This window comes from Ursus americanus, chromosome 29 (assembly GCF_024610735.1).
Source record: "Ursus americanus isolate L20-20 chromosome 29, mUrsAme1.1.p, whole genome shotgun sequence".
Lineage (NCBI taxonomy): Eukaryota > Metazoa > Chordata > Mammalia > Carnivora > Ursidae > Ursus > Ursus americanus.
The window spans coordinates 35,283,146-35,303,197 of NC_142155.1; positions in this window are offsets into that span (position 1 = coordinate 35,283,146).

Consider the following 20,052-nt stretch of genomic DNA (forward strand, 5'->3'; position numbering starts at 1 on the left):
CTGTGTGGAGCCATCATTCCCTCCTTCACAAGAAATCCAGAGACCAGACAGAAAGCAGCTCTCAGAGTGCTGTGGCCAAAATTATAGTAGGAAATTAAGTACAGAGCCAGGACCTTGGCTGGGAGAATCTGTGAGGGGGAGGATGCTGTTCCCTTGCCAAATCAGCATAGGTCCCCATGAGATTGACAAAAGGAAGGAGGCAGGAAAGGGGCAGAAAGCAGAGGGTAGCCTCTGCAGCCCCTGATGCTCCTTCATGTTCTGAGATCTACAGTCCCATTAACACAAGGAGGACCTGGAAAATCCCCAACTGCACCCCAGGGCTCCCTCACTTATCACTTCCCCAATCCCTGCTCACCCTTTATCCTCGTTCCGGGTCTGGCATAATAGGCAAAATCTAACAACAGGCCTCTGGAATGACACAAATGTTGCCACCAAGCCCTCCCACCAGTTTCCTCCATTTCTCTGGGTTAATAGACGTTAGAGGAAAACCCTTGTTGGCTGTAAATTCTCATGGGAAGACTCTGCCAGATGCCAGTAAATCACCCAGCGACAGCCTGGCTCACTTGAGTTAGGAGTGAGCACTTCCCAAGGCATGGTAGGAGGACCTGGGACAGCCCATCGACCAGCCCTCTCCACCTCTCCTTAATTTCCTGGTCCCTGACACAAACACCATCCACCTGCTTCAGGTGGGATAATTCAAAGTGGCTCCCAGTTTAGTCTTTACTTCTGAATCATCACGTTAGTCCCCAACTGGAACGAAGGAATGTTAGAGAAATGGTCCACCCCATCTGGCGGTACACAACTGGGCAGGCCCCTTGGGTAGAGCTGTGGGGTGACCCACACACAAAGAGCCTGGCTTCCATGATGAAGGTAAATGGAGATGAGTGTGGGTCACCCCAGAGGTCTGGGAGGAAGGTGGGTGGACCTCCACAGCCATCAAGTAAAGGGGTCCAAATCTTCCTTGCTCTTTAAAGATTTTGAGGAGTTCTGACGAGACTCTATCTTCCGAAGAATCCTGCAAACAGTTTTAGGTTAGTTCAACCTTGGCCCATATTATTAAGGAAGCAGAGGCTGGGAATTTTCTGGGAGTTTTCTCTTGAGTTTGAGGGCCCTCCATCTCCCCTGAGGTATGGAAAATGGGGAATAGGGGTCTGTGCCAGGCATAAGACAACAAGATACTGTTGCCCAAGCCCCTCTGCCTTTCATTTGGGGTAGAAAACAAGGTAGATGGAGGGGGCTGAGACAAGAGTATCTGATTCCAGGGGTGGTCAACTGGGCTTCCCTCCCTATACCCAGCCTTGTCTGCAGAGTGGTGGGGGAGAAAAACTAAGTGGGGACATTTAGCCAACAGCAGGGCTGGAGAGGCTGTACAGCATCCCGCTGTTCCAAGTAAATTCTTTCCTTCCATTCCTTACCTAACACCTTGGATTTACACATCAGTGCTTTCCCCATTTTACAGATTTTCCAATCTGAGGATGCAAGTTGTTTATTTGTTTTTTCCAAGTTCTTACAGAGTTTATGTAGCAGAAGAGAGTCTCAAATGAAAGCTTCAGACCCCAGAACATGTGTTCCCATCACCCCCACCCCCACCCCCACACACACTCAGCCATTATGGTGATGGCTGCCTGCTACAGCAAAATAGAAATAGGCCCAGAAGGCAACCAGAGGAAGGAAAGAAAATATCCACATGGCAGGAGGACAACGAAGCCTGGGAGAGGTGAGAAAGGATATAGGACCCTGGAGAGTTGCAGCTTAGCGCTGAAAAGGGTGACTTGCCAGGAATTCCTCATGGTCATGAGGCTCTTCAGCCCTCCAGTGCCAGGCCAGTTGGGATGGGGTTAGAGACCATGGTCCACTGTTGGCTAAGAAGTGGGCAGGTGAGAGGGATCAAACAAGCATGAGTAGGGGAAGAGGTGAGGGGCAGAATCAGAGGAACAGTTGGGGGGACACAGTTGTGTGGGTCCAGGGTACAGGTCTAGCCCATCTGCCATCCACATCCAGAAGAGGGCAAGAGAACAGAGGCCTGGGATGGGGCTCCATCTGGAACGTCCTTGTAGGCACTCTACATAGTGAAGCCAGGAGGCAAGCAGGGTCCACCGAGAAATTGAGGTCGTTTTCAGGATTTGAGTGTTTGTGCTGTATATGTCTTAAGGCTCTTGTTTTTCCTTGTGGGAAGGCAAAGACTCTTGACCCCATATAACAAGAGAGGCTCATTGGGAAATCATGGCTATGTCTATACCTGCACATCAAGGTTTAGTAAAGGAAGAAAGGGCTGGCTTCTCCATGGATACCGGAGGCTCTAGTGCATGGCCCCACCATCAAATCCACTTGTCTCTTCTAGGTCTCCATGAAGGCATGACTGGACACTACATGAGTGCAGAATGACTGAGGGTGATGAGCCCCTGGTCTTCCGGATTATTCCAGGGTAAATTGACTGAGGGGAGAGCTGTTGCACAGAAGAGTAGAAGTCTTTCAGAAAGTTTTATGGAATCTAGGTTGGCCATGAAGCAGATAGGGAAGAGGAGACTCAGGACTCTTCCCTCCTGGTTGTGAGGCACCATGAATAGTAAAGATCTTTGTTGAAGAGTCCTTTACACAAAGGACTGCCCAAGCAGGGAAGAGGGAACTCATGTGATCTTCTGAACAGTGCGGTAAGCATCGTGTATACTTCCTGTGTTATTCTTCATAATCCTCACAAGGATTATGACACAAGGGTTAGGTCATTTTACCCCCAAGAAAACCGAGACACGGAAAGGATGAACAACTTGCTGCAGGTCATATAACTAGTCATGGGAAGAGCTGGGTAATCAGTCACTTGATAATTGGAGTTGCTCCAAAGTTTACCTAAGAACAGTGAAAGACATTAGAGTCTCAGTGAATTACCTGGAAGGAATCATGTGAGTGATGAGAGTTAAAAAGAAAATAAAACATTAAAAAGTGGAGGACATGGAGAATCTATTGAACAAGTATTTAATGACTTCTCTGTGCCTGTCCTAGTGCCTGTTGAGAAATAGAAACCTGCCCTGAAGTTCCTTAAAATGCCCTGACAAACTGAGGATTAAATAAGCCCCAAGTCCCTATTTGCTTTTTTTGTTTTTGTTTTCTAAAATGTGGGGGTTAGAGAGAGGAGTAAGCCAGTAGGCCCAACAAAGCAAGTGCACTGCAGACCCTCTCCTTAAGGGAGTTGAATCTTTCAGTATCCTCATCTGTAAAATGGCCATGGTATCTACCTCCAAGGATTACTTTATTTGTAAACCACAGAGCTCTGTGTAGCTATGCAAATAACCCATAGCATTTCAGAAGTCACCAATTCATGATGATTAATGACCTGGATCAATGATAACACTGTTATAAATTACAGAACACTAATGATTATTATATGGGTATTAGGCAAAGTGTCTCAGTGTTGGAAAGATCAGAGGTCTTCAAATAAGCCCTCCTCTGCTCATCAATATCCCTGCCAGGTGGTATTATTCTGATTACAAATGATTCCATACTTTTAATTTATAAGTCCCCAAGGAAGAGAACACATGAACTCATTCTCTGTGCTCCGATGAGCTCTGTGCTTGATGATTATGGCTCCGGCTTTGTATAGACTCGACCATTCCTGCTCCTTAGGAGACCCCAGAGTCATTACAGAAAATTCCCAGAATATTCTGTGGTTATCACTGGAGTAGAAAAACACAGAGCAAGGGCCCCAAGGTGGGGAGTCTTAGGGAGGTCTGTTCTCTTGCCAAATCAGCGCTGGTCTCCATGGCACATGGGCAAAACAAGAGAGAAGGAGGGGGCAGGGCACTGGGCAACCTCTGAAGCCCCGGTGAGTGAATGCTTTGTTTTCTGCAAGGACTTTCACTACCAACTGTGAGATCCAGGAAAGTTGCCCATCACCTGCCAGGTGCACAGCACAGGCCCATTGATGGGATACCTGTGCTCTTTGATCAACAACCCCCTCCCACCAAGAATTTGTTCCTTATTAATTCTCCCTTTATCCTTAATCAAGGACTAGGAGAACAAAGTTACAAAAATAGTAACTAATAAAATTCCAGGACCGCAATATAAATCACTATTTACCCCCTTTTGCGTCCTTCCTAGTGACTTTACATTCCAATGGAGAAATTCGTTCCTTTGGTTCTTGCCCTATCACCATGTAGATGCTCAGAGAAAACTCTGCCAGGTGTCTAGCAAACCAGCTGGTGTCCAGTCCCTCCCTGAGATAGTGACAAGCATTCTTCAGAGAGGGAGGTGGGGAGAGCCAGGGATACTCCTTAAAACAGTCCTCCCCTCCTCCCCTCATCACCCCTTTCTCTGTGGCAAACACTGTGCACTGGGTTTAGATGGAAAGAAGAAAAAGGACCATCCAATTTCTCACTCAGCACACCAATCACAAGTCACAGCAGTCAAGGACATAAAGCCTTTATTAAATTGGTCTACCCAACCTGAGGTCTGAAGGGCTCAGTCACCTCTGGGTGTCTGGCCAGGGCCCTTGACTCCACAAGCCTCCTTCATGAAAGGACAGTTTTGAGGAACAAGATAATGCGCAAAAGAGGGAGAATATACCTATGTGAAGAGCCAAGTTTCCACGTTGATGGTAAATGGAAGAGCCTTTGGGTCTGAGCTGAGCTCTGGGACAAAGCGGAAAATATGAGGGGAAGGGACCCACCCTCTGCACTGATATGCAAGCCTACAGTGGGGTTCCTGCTTGTTCCTGCTCACGCCTAGCCCTCTCACCTAAGGAATCCTGTGAGCCTTGACCTTTGAAGGAACCGTGACCCGTGAGGACTAGGTCTTCTCCTGCTGCCTGAACAAAGCTCAAATCTCCTCCCTGAAGGAACAGTACTGGATATCTTGAGGGAAATGGGGTGTGTGGCACAGGGGACAAAAGCCCCAGGTTCTACTAGCAGATCCTTTTCCAGCTAGCTAACACTTCAGTAAAGGCTGCAAAAAGAGGAGCCGGGCATGGTCCCACTGTGATGGGGACTCCTGAAGGGTGGCTTCCTAGTTCCTAGAAGATGACCACGTGCACAAATAGCCTCCACGCTCTTGGTTATGGCTTGACTGATGATCATGGCCTGTGGCCAGTCCTGTGAAAGTAAAAGGAGATCAGGAGAAACTTGATGCATGGAAAGGCGGCAGTGGGGGCAAAGCCGGCAGCGGGGGCAAAGCCAACACGGTTAAAACCACAAGTTAAAGCAGGCAAAGCGTAACAAACTTGTTTTCAAAAGACATTCACTTCACTCGCATTCTCGCCGCTGAGATTCCGACGTAGGCGGCGGTACTCTCCAGTCAGGATTCAGGTGAGAGGAAACATTTGCTAGGGGTTAGTGTGCCCCCTCCCCCCCTCCCCGCCCCGCGAGCGTAGAAGGAAGCCCCTGGCCTTGCAGAGGCTATGTCCTGCCCTCAGGTCTGCAGTTCCGTCCAGCCCAAGCCCCCTTCCCTCGCGGTGGGAAGGGAGGTGAAAAGGAAAGGAGGAAGAACATCCCGCAGAGCCCCTCACCAGGCGCCTCGGGCTGGGGCCAGGCCGGCAGGGCAGCTCCGCCAGGCTCCTCCAGCTCCTCCGAGTCCCGCGTTCTCCCACCGCCTGCAGGCGGCGCCCCCTCGGGAAGGGGGAATGGCATCCTTTCACGGGAGATACAATGCACAGGTAAAGGGAGAAAAGAGGGCGGAAATACGAGGTGACCCCGCGGCAAGGGGAGGGGGCTAAGCCCGGGCTTAGAGCGGACCCCAGCCCCCAGCCCTGCGGCTCTGGGGACGAAGGCCGCAACTTCTGCAGCCAACCTGGGGTAAGCAAGGGGATGCCCAGTTCCCCACAGCCTGCGCCTCGGGGGTTTTCCTGCATCCTTAAAGCAGTTCTGATCTTCCTTGGGGATGGGGGTACCCCTAAACCGGTTTGTCAGCTACGAAGTCAACTCAGATCCAACTCGAAGAAACTAAGCAAAGGCGCTGCCTGAAATTAACCGCCAACGGCTCGGGCTCCTGCCGTTGGCCACGCCCATCGCCCCGCCCCCGCGCCCCTTTTCCAATCAGAGGCCGAGCTCCTCCCCCGTCCCGCCTCCGCCGACCGCCGTGGGTCCCGTTCGCCGACTGGAGTGGGGGAGGGGCGTCCCGGAGGCCTGGGTGGGGGGGCGCTGGGACTGCCGAGGGGCGCAGCTCTCCTGGAAGGTGGTGGCCAAGTGGGCGAGGACCGAGCCCCAGGCACGCGGGAACAGGGGTCAGCCTCGGTCTGGCCTCCGAGGGCAGTGCCCTTTGCTTTATCTTTAGCAGGCCGTGGCATCACAGGTTACCTGCGTTCCTGGAGTCCTCGCTTAGGTTTTATCTTACCTCAGAGGAAAGCACATCCACAGGGCGCTTGGCCTGACGTCTCGCAAGAGTTACGGGCACAGCTGCCATTCAGACCCTCCTAACGTCAATTTCTGGCATTTTCCAACCAACCAAAGACCTCTCACTAGAGAGAAATGCTTGGCCGGCCTCATCCAGCTCCTGGGGCCCCAGACCCCTAAAGACAGCTTGGTCATTGTCCCTGGCTTCCTCTCTCCCCCGCTGCAGGGCCTGGGGAACCGGGTTCTCAGACCCTTAGCGGCAAGGATCCAGCCAATGGGAGAGAGCTGCCGAGCTGATGAGAATGCCCCCGACCAAGGAGAAAAGGACGATGCCTTAGGGGCTAGTTGGAGGGGGCTCACTTGTTACTATTTCCTGGGCACTTATTTTGAAAGACTCCCTCCTGGAAAATTCGGCATGCATCATCATATTTGAGCATCCTATACGCCTTTTTCAAAAATGCACATAACGTAAAGTTCACCATCTTAACCATTTTAAAGTGTGCCATTCAATGGCTTTTACCGCATTCACGACGTTGTGCAACCATTACCACTATTGGATTACATTTTGTCACCCCCCCTTAAAAGAAGTCCCATGCACGCTAAGCGGTTACTGTCCATTCTTTCTTTTCTTTAACCTAGAGCAAGCCACTAATCTGTTTTCTGTTTTGATGGATTTGTCTATTCCAGACACTCCGTGTAAATGGGATCACACAACAGGTAATCTGTTGTGTCTGGCTTCTTTTTATAGCATAGTGTTTTCAAGGTTTCTCCATGCTGGAACATGTATCAGTGCTTCACTTTGTTTAAGGCCAAATAATATTCCACCTCATGAATATACCTTATTTTGTTTATCTGTTCACGTTGATGGACATTTGGGTTGTTTCTACTTTTTGGTTATCGTGACTAACTCTGTCATAAACACACGTGTACACATTTTTGTTTAAATTTTTGTTTTTCAGGGATGCCTGAGTGGCTCAGTTGTTAAGCGTCTGCCTTCAGCTCAGGGCGTGATCCCGGCGTTCTGGGATCGAGCCCCACATCAGGCTCCTCCGCTGGGAGGCTGCTTCTTCCTCTCCCTCTCCCCCTGCTTGTGTTCCCTCTCTCGCTGGCTGTCTCTCTCTGTGTGTCAAATAAGTAGATAAAATCTTTTTTAAAAAATTGTTTTTCATTTTCTTGAATGTATATCTAGGAGTGGAATTGTTGGGTCATGTGGCAATTCTATGTTTATCTTTTTGAGGAACTGCCAAAATGCTTTCCACAGTGGCTATACCTATTTACATTCCTACCAGCAATATACAAAGGTTCTGGTTTCTCATCAATGTTTATTATTTTCATGTTTTAAAAAAGGTTATAGCCATCTTAGTAGGTGTGAAGTGGTATCTCACTGTCGTTTTGATTTGCGTTTCCCTTGTTGCTTGTCTGTTTCATGACTTTCTTCAATGAGTTTTGTACTGTTTGTATCCTTTTTCATGTGTGATCATTAAAGTCTGTTCTGTTAGATTTATGGTCAGCTAGTGATTTCACAGAAATTTCCTTAAATACTTGGAACTAAAACAAAACAAAATAAAAACAAACAAAAAACTAGTTTTATTGGGTGGCGTGCGTGTGCACGCATGTGTCTGTGTGTGTGTGTGTGTGTGTGTGTGTGTGTGTGTGTGTGTGTTAGGACATGCTTACAACACTCAGCCAGACATTTCACAACTTTACCTTAGCCTTCACTTCCTGCTTGTGCAGAACCCAAAGAGCAGCCAGGCACAAGAGCTTGAGGCCTTCTCTGGTGTTTTTGGAGCATGTTCCCAGCCCTGGGTATGTGCATAGCCTTCTAGATTCCCAGAAGTATGCGGCAGCATTACAAAATCCTTATTCTTCAAAGAATCTCGTTCTCCAGCCTTTCCTTTCCAGGCTTTTAGGTTAGACTATTGTTTTCCCCAACTGTTAGTCCTTGCCTGAGGAAGCAGCAGCTAACACATTTGATTTTCAGTATTTTTGACCAATTCTCCCTGAGTAGCGGCTTCAACCCTGGGATAGTTCTGAGTTAGGTGAAATAGAACAAGCTTTTTGAGACCATTCTTCAAGAAGCCACCGGACAGGTCAAAACAAAAACCACAGTTGTTTGGAAGAGGGTCTGTTCTGTTCCCTCTGGTGCCAGGTACAGACTGGGAATACCAGCTGTTGTCGTCAGGCCACTGGCAAGCTGGGGAGTGAGAGATAGTACCAGGTAGGTTAAAACGTCACATTTCATTGAGTCTCATATATGTTTATATTGATCAATCATTCCCATGCTAGCTGTATGATATTGATTAGATTCCAGAGTCCAGAAAATGTTGATTCTCACAGGTTCTGTCAGTTTATTTGTTGCTTTTGTGGAGGAACAGACTTTTGGAGTTCTGTACTCTGCCGTTTTTGCAGATATCGCACTCCCTATTTCTCTGATAGGTAACTACTCATTAGGAGCTAAGTTCCTGAGAAGCTTAAATACTTGCCCATGTTGTATCCAGTAACACTAAGAATGAGGACTTGGACACAGATCATCTGACTCTAAGCCTGCTTTATCCAATTGTAACATTTATTCACTCATTCAAGAATATTAATTCTAACATCTACTAAGTGCTAGTATACTTCTAGAAATTCAGGATTACCTCATTACACAAAATAGCAGATTCTTGTCCCTGAGACCTTGGATTTTTATGGAGGCAGATTCATAATAAACATTTAATAAATACATGATATTAGAACTTAAGAAGTGCTTTGAAATAAAGAAATTGGGATACTTATTTTGAATAGGGACTATTATGGCACTGATGTGAATATAATTTTTTAACATCTATTTTGTGTTGGTTGCAGATTTTATAGAAAAGTTATAATAATAGTACATGATTTCCTAAATATGCTTAAGCAGAACTATTCACGGTTAACATTTTGCTATATTTGCTTTATCTTTCTCTCTCTCATTTGATAATAGGTTGTATAAAATTGTGCCTGTTTACTTCTTCATAATTAACTATTTTCAAAGAATAAGGAAATTCTCTTTTTTTTTTAAGATTCTATTTATTTATTTTGACAGAGAGAAAGGCAGTGAGAGAGGGAACACACGCAGGGGGAGTGGGAGAGGGAGAAGCAGGCTTCCCGCTGAGCAGGGAGCCCGATGCGGGGCTCGATCCTAGAACACTGGGATCATGACCTGAGCTGAAGGTGGACGCTTAAAGACTGAGCCACCCAGGTGCCCCGGGAAATTCTCTTATATAAGCATGGAATAGTTATCAATTAGGAAAGTTAACATCTATACAATACTATTATCTAATTAATAGCTTATATTCTGATTCAAAATTATGTTACGTCCTCTCAATTGATTATCATATGAAATCACATTCTTTATCCGTGGTACTAGTTTTTGTTCTGAAATCTACTTAGCTTCATATTGGTATATCCACGCCACCTTTCTTTTGATTAGTCATGGCAGCATGAAGTTGTCCTACTGCTCACTGATGCTCTTTTCATTTTCTTTATTATTATTATTATTTTTTAAAGATTTTATTTATTTATTCGACAGAGATAGAGACAGCCAGCGAGAGAGGGAACACAAGCAGGGGGAGTGGGAGAGGAAGAAGCAGGCTCATAGCGGAGGAGCCTGATGTGGGGCTCGATCCCAGAACTCTGGGATCACGCCCTGAGTCAAAGGCAGATGCTTAACGACTGAGCCACCCAGGCGCCCTCATTTTCTTTATTATTATTTTTTTCCTGTGTATTTCATTTTGAATAGTTTCTATTGCTATGTCTTAAATTCACTAATCTTTTCTTCTCTAATGTCTAATCTTAGTTCTTAGTCCCTTCTTGTGTGTCTTTCACATCAAGCGTTGTATTTTTCCTCTCTAGGTATTCAATTTGGGTCTTTTTTGCATCTTCTATGTCAATATACTAACTTTTTAAACATTTGTGTTATAGTTATAATAACCATCTTAATGCCTCTGCTGAATCTAACCTTTGTGTCCAGTTCTGGTTGGTTTTAATTAGGTGACTTTCCTCCTCATTATAGATTATATTTTCCTGCTTTTTTACATGCCAGGTAATTTTTTATTGGACGCCAGACATTATGAATTTTAATGTACTTTTGTTCCTGGACTTCGTTCTGAGATACAGTTAAGTTACTTGGAAAGAGTTTAGTCTTTTCAGGTTTTACATTGAAGATTTGTCAGATAGAGCCAAAGCAGTGTTTAGTCTAGAGCCCATCATCCTCCACCTTTGAGGCAAGATCCTTCTGAGCACTCTACACAATTCTACCTGGATAATGAGGTTTTCTAGTTCAGCTGCTTGGAGCAGACACTATTCTTGGCCCTGTGAGAATACCCGGCAGTGTTTCTGCTGATCTTTTCAGGAGGTTCTTTGTGTGGTTTGGGGTAATGCTATGGTCTGAATGTGTGTTTCACTCCCAAAATTCATATGTTGAAATCCTAGCCCTCAAAGATGATGGATTAGTAGGTCAGGCCTTTGGGGAGTGCTTAAGTCATGAGCATGGAACTCTCACGAGTGGAATTAGTTATCCTTATAAAAGAGGCTCCAGAGAGCTCCCTGGCCCTTTCTACCACGTGAGGACTACAGTGAGAAGTCTGCCATCAGAGGAGGGCCCTCACCAAACCATGCCAGCACGGATCCCAGACTTCCAGCCTCAGGAACGGTGAGAAATAGATTTCTGTTGTTTAAAGCTGCCTGAATGGACTGAGAGAGGTGGTTTCCTCACACATACGTGCCCATCAGCATTCTGTTGGATACTTGAGAGGCCCCTCTGCAGCTCTCCTCTCTCTTGTACTCTGTCCTGTGAACCACAGTTCCCTTGATCCCTCAGACTCGCAGCTTCTCAGGCCAGGCAGGCAGTCCACTGGGCAACCTGCACTGGGCCTGGAACTCTCTCCAGGCACTAAGCTGACGAAATTGTAGACATCATCTCATTTGTTCCCAAGTCTTTAGGATCACTGTCCTTCATGGTTTGACGCCTGGTGTTGTTTCATATATTTTGCGCAGATTTTTTGTTATTGTTTTAGGAGGGAGAATGAAGTCAGTCCCTTTTTCTCCATCTTTGGAAGGGCTTTTTAAATGTTTGCTTTTTATTCATGCTTCTACTGCATTGTGATCAGAGAACTCAGTTTGTAATATTCCTACCATGGAACCTACTTATGTTTCCCTTGTGATATAATATATGATCAATTTTGATGAATATTTCATGTCTGCTTAAGAAGAAAGCATATTCTTTATTAAAGGGTACAGCATTTAATACATATTTATGAAATCTAATTTATCATTAATGTTGGTTAAGTCTTCTCTATTCATGCTTATTTTTTGTTCACGTGCCCTTCTTGGCCTGAGAGCGGTGAGTAAAACTGTCTTATCATTATTATTTCTATCTATTTCTTCTCCCATTGCTGTCATTTCTATTTCATGGAGAAGTGGTTTCTGGTTAATCTGGTACATAGATATTAATAACTGATTTATTTTATTGTAGATTGCTGCTTTTGCATTATAACATATTTTTATTTGTCTCATTTGATGCTTTTTGGCCTAAATTCTGCACGAATATTAAGCTTGCTTCCCCTCTTTAGAGTTGTTCTACTTGGCTAGCATAACTTCTCCTAACCTCTTTTATTTTTTAGCCTTTGAATCACTTTGTTTTAAATGTTTCTTCTATATATAGAAGAGACTAGAGTTTTGCTTTGTAAGATATTTTGAAAATATATTTCTTTTACTGGACAAGGTAATCTCCACATTTATTGTTATGATTAATATATTGGTGTCAATTTTATGTTATGTTTACTTTGTTTCTTTCTCTCCATGTCTCCTTTGCTTTTTTTTTTATAAAAATTGCTTTGATATTTACAAAAGTGTACATTTTTGCTCTAATAGTTACCTTTGTACTGGTATCATTTAAAATATCCTGATCTACTTTTTTCTCACTTAACTGTGAACTATCTGCACCGACTAAATTGGCGATTCTAAATCGTATCCTTTGATTCCCATCTGTTGCCTGTGCAACAATGACCTTATTCTACTTTGGTCTTTCTGTCTTCCTTTTCGGCTCAAGTTTTAAGTTATATTCTTTCTACTTGGTCAGAACATAAGCCATTTACAAATTATTTTCCACCTTTGATTCTGATCCTTGTTTAACTTTTAGACCTACATGCTCTAAATGTACTTTAAATACACTCCATCCTCACCATCATTCATTTGCCAAAAGCTCCTCCCACCACTCATCTCTTGATCAGATAGAACTCATCCTTTAGCAGGTTACCTAAGAACGCCTCATGTGTACGGAATATTTGCACTCCTTGCATATGTAATTTTTCAATAGCCTTGATAAATGAGTGATAGCTGTGCTGCATGTGAAGTCCTTGGCTCACAACTTCCTTCCTTTCTTTCGGTTATCTGAAAATAATGCTCCATTCTTGTCTTGCTTTGCAGATGGCTCTCGAATATCCTGATGCCAATAGAATTTGCATACTCTTGTAGGTATTATGACTGTTGTGTCTGGAAGCCTTGAGTATTGCGTCTTCGTCTTTAAAGTCTAATAATTGTATAGGCTTTGTCTGTGAGTTGATAATTCTCAATTTTCCCAGGCACATCATTGACCTCCACATCAAGTAAGGTTTTCTCCTATTTCTGTAAGTGTTCTTGAATTCTGCTTTTAAAATGTTAATTCTACTCCATTGTTCCCTCTAATTTTCAGGGACTCCAATTTTCTTGAACACGGGAAAAGGGGTGGGATATAGTAGAAAAGTGGAGAAACTGGTTTGAGGTAGGAGCACAGATAGTTTCTCACTTAACTATGAACTATCTACACTGTCTGACCATTTACTACGATGGTCAAGAAAGGAGAGTGTGGACACGGATCTCGACAGGTGGTCTAAGGAAACACACTTCTAATTTCTTTGGTTTTCTCAGTGATAAGGAAGCAAGATTAAAGCTAACTCTCTAATTCTCCCCACCTGGAAAAAAGGATGGGGATGAGTCCTTTTGCCAAATTTAGATGTGTGGCCTAAATATGAATCATTACCAAAATTTGTGAACTATGATCCAGAAGGAGTTCTACTTGGTAGAATACCCAGAGCTGCTTCCTCCTGGTATTTGTTCATGTTCAGAGGGACTGAAAACAACACTGGTGGGGGATATGAATGGAGGGAGAGGCCAGGCACATCTCTGCCAGGAATCTGGAGGATTGTCTGTGGGAGGTAGGAAGACCTGCCTTCTATTGCTTCAGGAGCAGTGAGAGAAAAACACAGGGACATGGCTTTGAGCGAGTATAAGAAAGAACTTTAAGGGACTGGGTAAGGCTGTTGTGTGAGGTAGTGAATCCTCTCTCCCAGGGAGAATTCCTTAAGTGCCTGAACATCATGATATCAAGAATGTTGTCTTAGAGATTCCTGGGTCAACAGAGTGATTGCCAAATGGTCTCCATAGCATCTCCAAGTTGACTATTCACTTTCTCTCTCTATCCAAACCCCCCTGTCAACAGCTCTTGTCCACTCTACCTTCAACATATATTCAGAACACAACCACTTCTAACTTCCTCCATCTGATTCCCATTGGACCAGTAAATACATAGTTTCTCTCTCCTGAATTATTTCAATAGTCTTCTAGATGATTTCTCTGCTTCCTTCTTGACCCCCACTCCCCTACCCCAATCTCTTCTCCAAACAGCAGTCAGACTTATCCAGTTAAATTATAAGTCAGATAATGTCACTCCCCTGTGTCAAATTCCACATTCCCCAAAGTCCTAACAACGGCCTTCACGGTCACATATGATCTCTCCCACGGTCCCCCCGCCCCAGCCAACTGCACGCCTCCTTGCCCTGTGCTCCCTGGTCACTTACATAGGCCTCTCACTATTCCTCAGATATGCCAGATATGCTCTCTCTGCCCCCGGAGGGTCTTGGCATTTCTTCTTCCTGGAATACTTCTGCCTCAGATATTTAGAGAGCTCACTTTTTTTCTACTCTCTCCTTAGATTCCATTACCTATTCAAAGAGCCTCTGCCTGTCCACCCTATATAAAGAAGCACTCCCATCCCTTTGTGTTCCTTTATTTTGCACAATAGTATTTATCGCCTACATATTATATATTTAATTATTTGTTTATACTCTGACTGCTTTGTCTGGCAGTGGCTTTGTCTGGTTTTCATTGCTAAATTCTCAGTGTCTAGAAGGGGCCTACCACAGACAGAACCGGTGCTCAAGAAATATTTGTTAAGAGAATGAATAAGTGAATAGGTGTGATTGTGTTTTCATGAGGATACAGGACAATGCGACAATCAGCCAGGACTTGTCTCCTTTCTCTTGGAGGCAGAAGAAGGACCCAGGCTTTTATAACTCAATAAGGCTTTAAAATCTTATTATATTCCAATTCCAGGGAGGATGAAGTAAACACACGGCCACCTCTTTCCCTCACTGGGTATGAAACCTGGACAGAGTACATGGCGCAGCTATCTGACGTCTCTGAACAGTAAGTACCAGCAAGTGGACTGGGGGCTGGGGGAACCAGGAGTCCAGGGACCACCAAACTGGTCGTGAATGGGACATATTTTGTACTTGGGTCTCTGCAGAGCAGGACTGAGCATAGCCTGACACCTAAAGTTAGCACTTGGTGCAGAGAGATACAGAAGCAACCCTCTGGTTCTGGTCAGAGCAGTGACATCTAGAACTCCTACAGTGCAGAGCATGGGTGCAGGGTGGGGATCCCTGAGTTTTTCCTTTCGCTTTTCTCCACTCTCGTGTCCCAGCCATCAGGGGGTCCATGGCAGGAGCAGAAGTGGCAGCAAACATGGCTGTCAACGTAAAAAGGCAGGAGCTAGGACTCTGAGGAAGGGAAGCGTATATTCTGGACTTGAGGTGTTCTTTCTATCCGCTCTCAGGGCCGTATCCCATTGCCACCTCAGACCTCTTGATATCTGTCACTTTTTAACCCAGGTCGGTGGGGTTGGGGGTACAACATGCTCTTGAAGGCACAGCAGCTGTCACGTGTGGGACCAGTCAAAAAGCCTGGCTCTGGGGCCCCCATGTCCGGGACTTGCCCATCACCCCACCTAGGCTCTGGCCTCCTCAGACGAGGAGCTGGGTTGGCCCACTGGACCGGAGTGGAGAGCCACCAGCCTTTTTAAAACTGTCATGATTTCTGGGCCAGACATGACGGCCTAAATATAGGAAGCGGCTAAAGCTCCTATGAAGGGGAGGGAACAGAGGAGGAGCTCTGAGACCTGACCTTTCAGAATGTTTCAAGGGCACCGGATGGGCCAAGCCATCCTATCTGTGATGAAAGATGGGTGCCTGGAAGGTAACCTGGCTCAATTGCTCGGAGGCGGCATGAAGAGGAAGAGGAAGGTTCTTAGCAGTGTAGATAGGGGGAGTGGGGCAGGGAGGGGCTTGGGTTTCTTTACACAGCTCCCACTAAGCACTTCATATATGTTGTGCCAGTTAATCCTCACTAAGCCTGTGACATGGGGTATTTCAAGAACTATTTTCCAGAGAAGCAAGCTGAGGCACAGAGCGGTTAAACCCCCGTGCCGAAGGTCATAGTCCTAGCGAGTGACAGGGCTGAGTAAGCCTTCGATAAACACATTTGCCTCCATTGGAATTGATATGAACGAATCCCAGAAAATTCCTTAATTCCTAAACTTTTGCATCCCAACACATGGGCCATGAACCTGAGAAAGCAGAAGCCAGCAGCCACTTGAGGGAGATAGAGAAATTGCAATAGTTGGCATCTAGTGGTTTGCTGACTCTGCCCCGTGTCGTGAGAAATGAAAGAACACCAGCCATGCCCATGGGGCCTTCACAGGTCTCCCTGAGGAACTTATATCTGGTTGACAAGGACTGGTAGGTTTTCCACACATCTCCCCCTGTTCTCTTTGTCTCTGAGGAACGCGCTGCCAGGCAAGGATGGACAGACCAGAGTTCCCCACAGGCCACGGTGTCCCTCTCAGCTGGGAGGATTCATGGCGCCCTCTGAGGTTCCCAGACCTACAGGCCTCACTTATCCCAGAAAGTGATGAAGGGGAAGAGATTTGTTCTGAGTCTGACTAGGAATCAGCCAAGACAGACTGCTGTTTCTGAGGAGGAGGAAGCCTGAGGAACAAACCCCAGCTTTAGGGTTGAGGAACGATGTGGTCCTGTGGGCTTGCAGAGGACAGCGTGCCTCAGGGCAGTGGGCCGGGGGCAAAGGAATTTCTGTTCCTGAAGCCCAAATCAGGGGGGCTGCTTGTCTCTTCCTGAGTGAGGGGCTTTAGTTTGTCGCCTCGGTTCCTTAATTGGCAAATGACAATGAAGAGAGATCTAGCTCAGGGGGCTGTGTATTTATAAGCTGAGAAGTACAGAGTAATTAAATACATAGCACGTAGAGCTGGGGAAGTTGAAGTGCCAACAGCTTCCCTTACGTTAATTACGTGTGCCGCTGAGCACACGGTCATCGGTTACTTCATATTCATGATAGGAGCCAGTATGTGGGGTTCTAGAATCACGAGACTGGCACGGTCAGGGCCTCGGAGCCCATGCAGCTTAGTCTCCCTTATCTGATAGTAGAATTCTCTGGCTACTATTCATGCCAAGGAACACTGATATTATCTTGAGCAGAATTCATCTGGGAATGGGAGGAGGGGTTCTCATGCCCATCCCCTCCAGGCAGCCTGAGCCATCGGACCCATCCTTGCCCTCTTGGATACCTGAGCGCAGGCAGATTCAGCATCCCGACTGAATTGGTGGTCACCATTTGAATAGGAAAAGCAGCTCTGGATCAAGATGTGGACTGGGAAACTTTCTGTGGCATCTGCTGTCCTCTCAGCCCAGCGCCGAGGCAAGAAGGAAGGGCAGGCAGGCCCAGGGAGGTGAGGGTGCGGGGGCAGCCCGATTCCCCAGGCCCAGTAGGCCCAGAAGACCCCGAAGGAAAGGAGCCCAACCGTCCCAGTTATCAACTAAAAGGCCTGGAAGAGCTGCTGATATCCCCTCAGTGCTACACATGACAAAATGGGGGGGGAGCGATTCTCTGTGAATCCCAACCCCCACACTCCTGCCACGGGCATCTGTTCCGTAGGAGTCATGCTTTCCCACAGTTGTTCTCAGCGTGCTCACTAAGAAACCACATCAGGGAGGAACGATGCCCTACCGGCCCCCAGTCTTGCCCAGTACGTGGCCCTGGCAGAAGGTCCCATTCCCTTGTGTTAACAGAATCCCCTCTGCAAAATGTGAAGATGCCCAGGAAGGTGATCCCACTCCTTCGAGGGGCCGCCACTCTGCTGTGGGGGCATTGAGGCCACAGAAGGCAGTCACTGCTGGAAGGGGAGGTGGGAGTCCCCCAGGCAGCCATGGACCCGGCCCCCTTCCCTTTGATTCTTACCTCTCCTCTCTCCTAAGCCCAGTCTGCCTGGGCGCAGTGGGAGGTAAATAGAGTCCTGTCACAGCTGAAGCAGTAAGAAGTAAGACAGAAAAACTCCCTTAAAGAAACCTGTCCACCCCATTCTGCTGCAAGAGGGGCTCTGTGGGAGCCCTAGTGTCCCCCCGGCTCCCCAACCATGGGGGGAGCAGATGTTCTGAGCTCAGCTTCAAGTCAGTCCACAGGTGTGCCAGGACACTTGGCCAGGGTGCAGGAGCTTGTCCGCTCCAAGAGCTTGACATTACATGGTTGTACGTGGAGGGGCAGAGCTGAGCTGTAGGTCAGGGAAGGGAAGAAGGGGAACAAGGACCGTGGGAAGGGGACCACTTTCTTCTTGTACCAGGACCCCAGCTCACACCGCAGCCCTCCCTTCTGAGCAGCCCTGAGGACCTTCATCTGAAAAAGGAGGAGGAGAAGCTGGGGCTCTTCTCTGGCTGTCCCTGCTCTCCCTCCTAGCTCAAGTGGGAGGAGGAGGGGCCCCAGGTCCTGTGAGCAGATCCTTTCCCAGGAAACCTGAACTCAGCAGCACAGGGAGGGAAGGAACCTGGGAAGGGTCAGGTGGGGGCTGCCCACAACTGGGAACAGTGGCTTGTGCACACTTACCTCATTCTCTGAGGAGGGCGGTCTCCTGCTCTGTGTCCGGCTTGACTGCTACTTGGGCTTTGATTCCTGTGAAGGAAAATGATGATCAGTAGATACCCAGAGGCCAGGTGGCGGCAGGGAGAGACACGGGTGCGGTCTCCGTGACAGGCCCGGCCCATGTCCCTGTCCGCCAGCCAGGTGGCCACCCAGATTAGGTCTCTCCCCTGAAACACAGGGCAGGGTGCTCTTTTGATCATCTTAAAGGAGAGGAAATGGCAGATCAGACAGGTCTGGGTTGGTCCAGGTTCCCCACCAAGCATGGAAGGGAGCCCCTGGCTTTGCAGAGGAGATCTCTGGGCCCCAGGGCAGTTCCGTCCAGTCCAAGCCCCCACCCTTCACAGTGGGAAGGGAGGTGAGAAATAGAACTGAGGAGGAAGCCACTGAGAAACATCCCACAAACCCCGGGAGTGGGGGTTCAGCCTCAGGCTCAGACTGGGGGCCGGCAGGGCAGCTCCTCCAGGCTCGTCCTGCTCCATCCTTGGAGTCCCAGGGTCCTGCAGTCCTGTGAGCTCTTCCACTCCCTGCCAGCAGCCCCTCTGGAAGGGAGAATAGCATTCTTCCACTGGAGAGAAAATACATAGGTAACGGGGTGATGGACATTAAGGAGGGCACGTGATGTAATGAGCACTGGGTGATACGTAAGACGGGTGAATCACTGACCTCTACCTCTGAAACTAATAATGCACTATATGTTAATGAATCGAACTTAAATAATAAAATAAAATAAAATTTAAAAGTAAAAAAAAATACACAGGTAAAGGGAGAAAAGAGGGTGGAAATGTGAGGGTGAGCCTGTGGCAAGGGGAGGGGGCACAAGGAAGGCTCTGGGGGAGTCCCGCCAACCGCTTACCCCTGCCTGGATGGGGACACCCAAGTTCAGGCCTGCAGGTAGCAGAAGGCCAGGAAAGGTGATCCCTGAGGGAGGCCTGCTTGCCAGCTCCTCGCACCCTGGGTGAGCCACCGAGGATAAGGGGGAGGGCACCCCAGTTCCAAGGGCTGTGGATCCTCTGTGCCCCCGCCTGTGACGGCAGCTGGTGCTGGCATGACCCGGTGGCCCAGGGGTGTGGCGGGGCTTCCACTGGAGGTGGGCAGGGAGAGGACAGCTGCCTTGGGTAGTTCAAGCAGGTAGGAAACAATCACAACAAATTTGGGCCACATCCTCTTATAGGTAATGCCAACTTACGTTTTCCGAAGAGAGTTCAGGAGAAGAGAGAAAGGCAGCATGGCAATCAACGCTCACATCTTTGTTGTTTTATGTGATGCCCTGTGCTGGGTGCTCTGCTGTGCTTTCTCGCTTCACCCTCACAATTCTCTGAAGAGGGCATTATTGTCCCGTTTTACAGATGAGCTCCCTGTCCCGGAAAGGACGGGGCAGGATGATTACTGATGGTCCTCTGATAAGGAGACTCTCGAGCCACAAGTGTAGGCACCCTCCAGACTGTCCCTTCATCCAGCTTCCTACCTCTGGCCAAAGCTTCATGGCTTCCTGAGAGTCCAGGGGCACCACTGCATGTGGCGGGGGTACCCGGAGCGCCAGGGGCCAGGACAGACGAAGGACAAGGACATGGGACATGTTGGCAGTTGTGACAGGAAGGATTTCAGAGACAAGCACCCTGGTCCTCCTTAATGTCTCAGGGTGGGCTCCTCCTGCCCTCTGCTCTGGAAAGATTTGCCCAGCCCTTTCCATCCC